Source organism: Mauremys reevesii, linkage group 5, assembly GCF_016161935.1.
Source record: "Mauremys reevesii isolate NIE-2019 linkage group 5, ASM1616193v1, whole genome shotgun sequence".
NCBI classification, from domain to species: Eukaryota; Metazoa; Chordata; order Testudines; family Geoemydidae; genus Mauremys; species Mauremys reevesii.
This window is the reverse complement of record NC_052627.1, coordinates 40,620,005-40,629,626: the sequence shown is the minus strand read 5'-3', so window position 1 is coordinate 40,629,626 and position 9,622 is coordinate 40,620,005. Positions and strand designations below refer to the sequence as shown.

Here is a 9,622-nt window from a genome sequence, read left to right as displayed (position 1 = left end):
CTGTGTTTAATTTTTGTTCAGCTTCCCAGATGCTCATGATGGGCAATTTAGGAAACAATAAAATAAACACAAATACCATCTGCTTCAAGATATCCTGTATAGCATTATAATTAGACGCAAAGAAGCAAGGACAACTCTCTCCCTGAATTGTTTGGTGACACATTGTTTTCTCCTCTGTTCTTGCTCTCTCTGTTATGCTATTTCTTTATGGTTTTCAAGTAGTGATCTTTTTATAAAGATCTTTAATGGTTAATAAACTGTGCTAATGCATATATGTTAATTGCACCATAATTTTATTTTGCACTCTATATAAAACTACAGTATAATCAGTTTTAGAACCATTCACTGTGAGGTGTGGGTTTTTTTTTTTTGTTTGTTTTTTTGTCAATTACCCTGCAGATGCTGACTGAGTGCTTCCATTACTTCTCCTCTGATTTCTTTTGGCTGGTACTGGGTAATGGCTCATCAGCCCGTGGGGTTTTCTGATGTCTGGTTCCACTGGCTTTCTTTCTGCTACCCCCTGCTGCTCAAGAGGTTTGCTGGGGAAGATGGCGAGAGAGCTTGGTGTAGGCTGCAATACCATTAGTATGTGGATGACACACAACTCTACTGTCCAGCTGCAATGGGGAAAAAAAGATATATAGTGCCTTTGTTTTCCAATAGCTGGTCAAATGGGGTCTTGGGTCTTAGTGATAAATGGTCACTTACACTGAAGATCATAATATTCAGGTTACTTCCAGTCCCAAGAGTCCAGTCACTTAATCTAAATCAGCTGCTACCCTAGGTCTGACACCAACGACAACGCCTGTAGCCAATCCTGTAATAAACCATTTAAAGTTTTATTAACTCATTTCCCCCCTCCCCTGAGTTATTTACCAGGTGAAAGCAAGCAAATATATACACATAAATGAGGTTACCATCTATGGTTCCTTAAAGTCCCAGACATTTACTAATCTGCACATTCAAAATGTCTTTCAGGGCAGACCCAGGTTGACCATGGGAATCTCTGCTTTCATTTAGTGTCTCTGGTACCGTGGCAGCTCAAATAGCAAAGAGAACTATTTATTTTTGTGAGTATTTTTATGTCCTTCTCCCAGAGTTCAAACTGATGAGAGGAGGGCCCCTGAACCTACCTGCTTCAGGGGTGGATGGGGCAATCAGCAAAGCTTTTTGTCCTGTATGTCCCATTAAGACTTGATAGCCCTTCTTGAGGAGGAATGGGAGGTGGGAACCACGCTGCCCAAGTTTACAAGTTCAGAGCAGGCATATTTAAAATTATAAAATAAACTTATATTTTACCTTGTAGCATGAAGTACAGACATTACAAAGGAGATTAATGCATGTAGCAACTTACAAGCATTTCATAGAGTCTAAACACAAAATACATTCTTATACTACTAATACCTATTTTGAACAAAACTAACATATGGGTGAGCTGGTTTGATTTCCAGCCAGGATTTACAGTTCTTGGCTAATGCCTATGGCCTTGGCCAGAGCTGGTACTTGATTTACCAGCATCAAATACATGTGTAAGTGAAATCAGTTTGTAAATAACCACCACCATCACGAAAAAAATTATACAACAGTTCTCACCATCAACAGAGAAATAACAAAATTGTTTTAAAATGTTACGGTAAAGATATTAAGGAGCTGAACATACATGAAAGGAATAACCAAAAAACAACAATAAAACTAGTAAAAACCCATGCTCATTAAATGAAACTAGCTTAAACAGTGACCTTTATGACAAACCACAAAAGTACCAAACATGCAGCCGTTAGTAAGGCTTTCCTTTTGGATTTTTGCACACCTACCCCCAGGAAGCTTAATTCGGTACAAATGTTTTTGCTGTTGCTGTGGTTGTGCATTTCCTCTTTGCCACATCTGTTCAGATGAACAAGGGGAGGTTTGCAGGTGACCCACACAATACAAGACTATTGCCTGAAGCCCCCTTCCCACCACTGCCTTTTCCACTCAGACATGGCTTTCTGTTGTTTTGTTTGTTTTACAGCCCCAATATTCTCTGCCCTCAGAATTTTTGGTGAAACTGTCTGTAAATGACCTATCCTCAAAAGGTAAGTGTAGCTGTGACAAGGTTATTTTACCCAGAATTCTGGGCCTACAGTCTGGAGCTGTTTTGTAGTGTTGTAATACATTTTAGTAGTATAGTACAGTGGAAATAGATTTCTTGATTTTATGATGCCTAGAATTTTGTTACTTTTAACTTTACATATATTTTCAAAATGATTAGCGGTCAACGTTAAATTAGATAAATTAGATGGGTTGACAGTAAGTGATGGCCAGATCCCCATGGACTAGATGGCAATGAAGGGTTCACTCCCAGATTTTCCAATATTGTTTTTGGTTTTTTTTTTTTTTTTTTAAAGAGTGTAGAATTTTTGTGAAGAAAATCATTTTAAAAAAATGGGTCTTAATTGGACTCTGTTGAAACACTTTTAGTCTGACTCTTCACTAGCAAAGGGGTGTTTGTTTTGTTGGAATGGTCTGTCAGATCCAGTAACTGTTTGGTTCTTATGTCAGAGGCTCTTGTGTGACTTTTACCTGTTAGAACAATGTGCATGTTAATAACACAAACTGTAAAATGGCAAAACCCACACCTAGAACATTGTGAAAATTAATTGCATTCATCTAAGGATAGATTATTAAGGATGAAAATGCCTCCAATATAAACGTACCTCCACTATATCTGTTTAACTCTGGCTCTCACTTCTATGATTTTTTTAAATCTCTTACACAAATTATGCTGAGTGGTGTGTAGCTGTTAAATTTCAGCTATTAAATAATTCTATGGCCTTTAAACATTTTCTTTAGAAATAATGCTTATACCTAATGGCAGCAAATCTGTGATATGATGAAACACATAGGTTTAGAAGACGAGGAATTATCACCCCTCAAATTTAACGTCCTTATTTCAGAAAGGAAACTCCTTTCTTTCCCCATCCACCTAGTACATTTTCTTACTACAGATGCAAGATAATCTTTTTTTAAAGTACATTTTAAAAACAATTTTTTACATATAGGGCAAAATCCAGTGACTCCAAATTCAGAGAAAAAAGCATGTTTCCACTATAGAGAATGGTTTAAGGAACTGGAGACCCTATAGAAGTTCTTTGCTCTTTGCTGGTGGCTCTCCCTTTCGGAGGGAAGACTGTGTGTGTGTTGGGCCTGTTGGAGGTATGACCAGTGGATTCAGTAATTCTGGTCCAGAATCGGGTTGCAGATTTAGTAGAAGCTCTGTAGTGGTTGCTCTGTATTCTACATACTCTTCTTTTCCCCCACAGCTTGTTTAGGCTCTGTCTACCCTACAAGAATAACACAGTTGAGGCAAATCCATGTTAGTCATGTCATAGCCTTGGTAGCAACAGTTATAAAGGTTTCTGTAATATATTGTTTTTCTGTCAACACACAAAAGAATAAACCATATTCATAATAGAATTTGGCCCCAACCAAGGGTGTGTACATGTTTAGTTCTGAAGTGTAGATCATATTATTCAGGCTTTTTGTAGTAAGTTATTAAAGCTTAATAACAGACACAGACTTTAATGTAAAAACCACTTCAAAATAGGGGCATGTCTTCAATTCTTGGGAAGGCCCCCCTTTTAAATAAGATACAGATACGCCATATTTTCAATCCATTTCCCCCTCTTTCTTCTTTAAGAGAAGAGATGACTAATCCTTATTTAAGGCAGTACCAAGTAGTAGTAATTTTTCAAATGTATGTGGAAACCCAATGACTGAATGCCTCTGGGCACTTGACAGACTAACTAAAAACATAATGCTAAAAAGCAGTGTGACCTAACACACAACAGAGCTGATGGAGAAACAGAAACCTAATTGCACAATAAATAAAACAGCATCCCACAAACAATATAATTTGCAGCCTGACCCAGAAGGGAACGTAGTTGATCTTTGAGAAATGTGAAGGAGAAAACTCTAGAGTCAAGAATAAGCAGGCGTTCAGGTCTTCTCATATGATGCAGTAGAGTCAGTCATAGCTGTAGAATTTGCTGCTGCAGCTTGTTTCCCTTCTTACCCTAAGAGGGATATTTAAGAAGAAACAACCTACATTTCTAAGTATTTTATAAAACCCCTTCCTGGGACACCATATTGTTTTTTGTGTCCCCTTTTCCATAAGAGGTGCACAAATTGTATTTCTTTAATTTCCACAGAGCTCTTTCTCAACAAACGTATTTGGAATAATATGATTTAACACTTTCAAAATGACCCTAATTACTTTCCCTCCTCTTTCTCATGTTTGTTTAATTGATAATGGTCACAAACCATGATATAGTCAATCCATAGATTATTGCTGCTGATGCCTATAAACACAGAGCTGTACACTGTTACTCCTGCTGATGATAGCTCATCTCAATTGATTGGCCTCTTACAGTTGGTATGGCTACTTCCACCTTTTCATGTTCTCTGTATGTATAAATATCTTCTTGCTGTATGTTCCAGTCTATGCATCCGATGAAGTGGGCTGTAGCCCACGAAAGCTTATGCTCAAATAAATTTGTTAGTCTCTAAGGTGCCACAAGTACTCCTGTTCTTTTTGTGGATACAGACTAACACGGCTGCTACTTTGAAAACTGTTACCGTATTTTCCGGCGTATAAGACGACTGGGAGTATAAGACGACCCCCTAATTTTCCAGTTAAAACATAGGTTTTGGCCTATACTCGCCGTATAAGACTACCCCCCCTTCCGAGGCAACACCTGACTGCCCGACTCCATCCACCACCATCCCAACAGACCCCAGGAACTCCCACGCGGCGCCTACCCAACCCCCCCTGCCCCATCCCCTGTCTGCCCCCCCAGAACCTCTGCCCGATCCAACCCCTCCTCTCCCGCCCCAGTCCCAGCCCTGGCCCTGGCCTCTTATCCCTGCCGGGGGCCAGGGTCGGAGCCGCAGCCGCGGGGCCCGGCTCCCCAGGCCGACACCGGGACCGGCGCCGCAGCCGCGGGGCCCGGCTCCCCGGGCCCGGCCGACACCGGAGCCAGTGCCGCGGGGCCCGACTCCCCGGGCCGACACCAGGACCAGCGCCGCAGCCACGGGGCCCAACTCCCCGGGCCCGGCCGACACTGGAGCCGGAGCCAGAGCCGCAGCCATGGGGCCCGACTCCCCTGGCCGGGCCCGAGCCGCAGCCGCGGGGCCCGAGCTGGGCCAGGTTCGAGCCGCGCAGGCGGGACCAGCCCGAGCCGGGGGTGCTTGGCTGGGACCGGGCTGGGGCGCTCGGCCAGGGCCAGGAGGAGCCGTCCCGCCCCCTCCCCCACACGCCCGGCTTACCTGCCCGCTCCTTTTTTCAGGCTTCCCGCGAACATTTGATTCACAGGAAGCCGGGGAAGGGGAGGAGAAGGAGGGCGGAGCGTTCACGGGAACGGTGTCATCTATTAAGCCTGCTCGGATAGGCTGAGTCAGAGAGGCGGGCTATTACAACCTTTGCCAATCCGAGCAGGCTTTGTATGCATTAATAGAATACACCGCTTGCCGGGATTGGCTCAGCGCGGTACATACAGTATCAGCACAGGGACGTTCTATATGTAGCCGAAGCTGTTTATACCCGGCGTATAAGACGACCCCCAATTTTTGGGGGTTGTTTTTTAGTATAAAAAGTCGTCTTATACGCCGGAAAATACGGTACTCTTGTTAAAGATTTCTAAAGCCAGAAGGGACCATGAAGATTGTCTAGTCTGACTTCCCACATAACATAGGCCCTGGAATCTAACTCACCCCTTCCTGTAGGGGAGGAAATTATTCTTTCCCACTACAGAGATATTGTGAAAGACTGATCTTGTGCAACACTTCTCTCTCATAATAATAGCCCTGTGTTTATAGCTTTTGGTAGTGGTAGCTTTTGTTCTTGTATCTGGAAGTAAAATAGCCTACTAAGTCTTACACACAAACAGGACTATTTGCAAACAAAAACCAACCAAACAAAAAAGCATGTTTCAAAATCAAATATTGACCCTGAGGCATCTTAATTAAATAGCACTTAAAACAGCAAACAATGCCCCCCAAAGTTCTGTGTGTATGATGGTATTGGAATATGTTGTGTATCTTGCCAAGGGATGGTGAAATTCAATTAAAACATTCATTCCAAAAATGTGCACTTTCACACAGATATAATAAATTAAATGGATTGCCCAACTGACAGGTTTACAACTCACTTCATTTTGCATCAGTGTTATTCAGTGGATGGCCATGGATCAAATGGCAGATTTTTATTGAAATAAGTTCCCCCAAAATGTTATTAAGTTGCTTTAAATGTTGCCAGAATATAAGCTCCTTTTGTGTATGTTCCGTACACAGTGTATTTAGTGTTCTGTGCAAGTTCTAGGCCATATGGCTTCATGTAGTATTAAATATGAAGACAACAGTGCCCACTATCAAATGCTAGATTCAAGCCAGGTACCTGGATGTAGCATACACCCTAATAAGGTAAGTGAAATATTAATAACCAAGGAGACACTTGGCTGTTTGGCAACATAATTTTTACTCTTGCAAAAGAAAGCAATCCATGCCACAGACTAGAAAAATTCACACACAATTCTACGTCCGCCTCTGTGAGTCTGCAGTTTCAAAAGATGGCTTGTGAGTCTGAGTGCCTCTAATCTGGACCATAGCTAGGCCACAGCCTTCAGAGCTCCTAAGCACCCATAGGCTGAACTGAAATAAATGGGAACTGTAGCTGCTCAAGCATTCACAAGTTGAAGTTCCCAAAATTGGAAGCCATTTTTGAAGTGTTGGCCCTAAATGCTTATTAAACATCTAAAAATCATACTAAATACTGTTTTGTGGTGTGAGATATATATATATATATATATATATATATATATATATATATATATATATATATATATATATATATAGAATGTGTGTGTAAAATAGAGTCTATGTGTTGGTGTATATATATCATTCAGGTCCTTGAACTACCCAGAGGAGTTCATACCCAGTTAGTTCTACTAAGATACATTATTTAAATAGTTACAAAAGTCTTTATTTTAAATTGGGGTATACAGCACTGTGCAGTCTAACTTTCCCCTTTTGGAAACATACAGGTGCAGCTGGAATTGGGGTGGTCAGAAAGTGTTATGTACATCTATTCTGTAACGGTCCTTTAAACAGGCCCCAGAAGTCACCATTTAAGACTATGCCATTACAGCATCAGTACCATCAGAAACCCAGTCAGTATTTGAGTTATTAATCCTCTACCTACTGTCCTCCACTAAAAGCAGTATTGCTGGGAATTAAAAATTATCTGTGCAGAACCACCATAACGAGGGTACTCCCAATTGGCAAAACAACTTCTGCCCATCCTTAAAACTGGTAGCTCTTACTTGGGTAATCTAACTTAGAAATTAATAAAATGCCCCAGTAACATCCAGAGAGGGTACGTCTACACTTCGATAAAAGATGCCGTGGCTGACTTGGGATAGCAGGGTGTGGGCTGCAGGGCTATAAAATTTCAGTGTCGATGCTCAGGCTGGACCCTCCATGGGGGGGTCTCAGAGTCCAGGCTCCACCATGAGCCTGAATATCTATATTGCAATTTTTTAGCCCTGTGAGCCCAAGTCAGCTGACCCAAACTCCCCCATCACCAGCCCAGTGGCTGAAGCCTGGAGCCTCGAGTCCCCCTCATTGGCCCTGGATTTTTTTATAGAATGTTGGGGGTGGGGCTTAGAGTAATAATCTGAGAATTTAAGGCCTGCAATAATGAGAGATTTAGCAAAATAACAGCTTCATAAATCATGAAAAACCTGAAGGCTGGCTGGTGAGGAAGTTTGATTTATACTAACAGATTTTGGACAAATACGTTTTTTAAGGAGGATTTGAATTTAGCCTTTGGCCAATGTTCTGACAAGACTTTATATGAATCCAAGAACACTGACTTCTGTTTGTAAAGAAAAAAGATACTGATTCCTTAAATACCTATCTGCTCCTGCTAAACAGAGATTGAGTTGGTTTTCCTCAAATCATTTATTCTGACCTTGACTTCAACAGATAGTTTGTAGTATTGTTGTAGCCATGTTGGTCCCAGGATATTAGAGAGACAAGATGGGTGAGGTGACAGCTTTTATTGCACCAACTTCTGTTGGTGAAACAGACATGGTGACCTGAAGAAGAGCTCTATGTAACTTCAAATCTTGTCTTTCACCAACAGAAGTTGGTCTGATAGAAGATATTACCTCATCCACCTTGTCTCTTCAACAGATAGGACAGTTACAACAAGAATCTACTCTGAGTTAGAAAGCTCACATGAGAGATCAGAAATGAGACTAGAATGGGAGCAACTTTTAACTTGTAGTACAAGCAGGGCTCAGTATTAAAGGTGCTGTTGCACAATGATATGTAAAGGCATAAAACTTTATCTACATCTATTAATGTAAATGCAAATTACAGGACATGTAATTTTAAAAAAATTAGCAACACTTAAATGAATGTGTACTAAAATTGACTTTCCTGCCACTCTTAGTGTGGTCAGCGGTGTTGAGTATACTATTGGCAGTTTTTACACATGGGACTGGCCAGGAGTGCCTGCATTTTAATTCCAGCTCTGGGACTGTTTAGCTTTATTGCCTTGGATAAGTTACACCACAAAATATTGAGAACATGGATTCCAATAGCCCTAAAAAAATCAAAGGACTCAGTTATGCTCTTGGATACTGCACACTTGAAGTCCAGTGAGAGTTAGGGTTGCAAACCAGGAGGCACAGAATTGGTTTTGGCTACCTGATTTTGTTGTGTGTTTCATTTTAAAAGAAAAAAGCCAACAAAATCACACCAAATATTATGGAAAGATATGAATTAAACACTTCATAAAGAAAAACTAGAGTTCTAAAAACATCAGAGTTAACTGTCTTTAATTGCTTCCGGTTTCCACTTCTGGGCATATTCCCTTTGAATCCAAGCTTTACAAGATTAGTCTTAATTTTGTAGCATTTCTGGTGTGGAGGGTGCGTACAGACAACACCGATGTGACCAGCATACAGCAGGAAGGTTTGGAAGAAATGTTCTGAAATATCAAAAATACTGATGGGCTGGAAAAACTGTTTTCAGCCCAGCTCTGTGGCTTTCCACTAAAGGAGAGACGGGGAAGCCTTGCCCCAGGAGGGGCTGAAAGGGAAACCAGGGCAAGGTCATTGTAGGAAGTGTCCCTCGGAAACAGAAACAGGGTAGTTTTGAACTGAGGGCAAAGTCCATGGTGTTAGGGTTCCAGGCCCCAGGGCTTGTAGTAGAAGGAAAGCATGGCCTTGCCTTTTTAAGATAAACCCACTCCCGACCTATTTCAAGAAACTCTCATTCTTGTGCTGTGTGGTGGTGTGTAATCTCAGCATCCCTAAACATCCCAAAATCATGAGACTGGCTTAACTTTTCTGAGTGTTGTTTTTTTTTTTGTTTAATGTGTTTAATGAATTTTGCAGTTTTATTTGCCTTCTGGTTTCTGAGCCTTTAGGTTGTTCTAAGGTCACATTTTCAGGCTTTTCTCTGCAACCATGAATGAAATGAAAGCTGAAAATCTCTAATCACTTGATTCCAGCAATGGGGGGCTTTAAGAAAAACACCGGATCTGAAAGACTTGCTTGAGTTAGCAACTCCACTG

At 41.3% G+C, this 9,622-nt stretch overlaps 1 long non-coding RNA gene across 1 annotated transcript; it reads right to left on the bottom strand.

Moving 5' to 3' along the window:
- Positions 1-345: 345 nt before the first annotated feature.
- On the bottom strand, positions 346-5,366 carry LOC120405771. The gene is made up of 3 exons (XR_005598852.1): positions 5,308-5,366; positions 709-817; positions 346-617 (listed from the first exon to the last, which is right to left on the bottom strand). It is a non-coding gene; the product is annotated as an uncharacterized LOC120405771 (long non-coding RNA).
- Between the last annotated feature and the right edge of the window lie 4,256 nt (positions 5,367-9,622).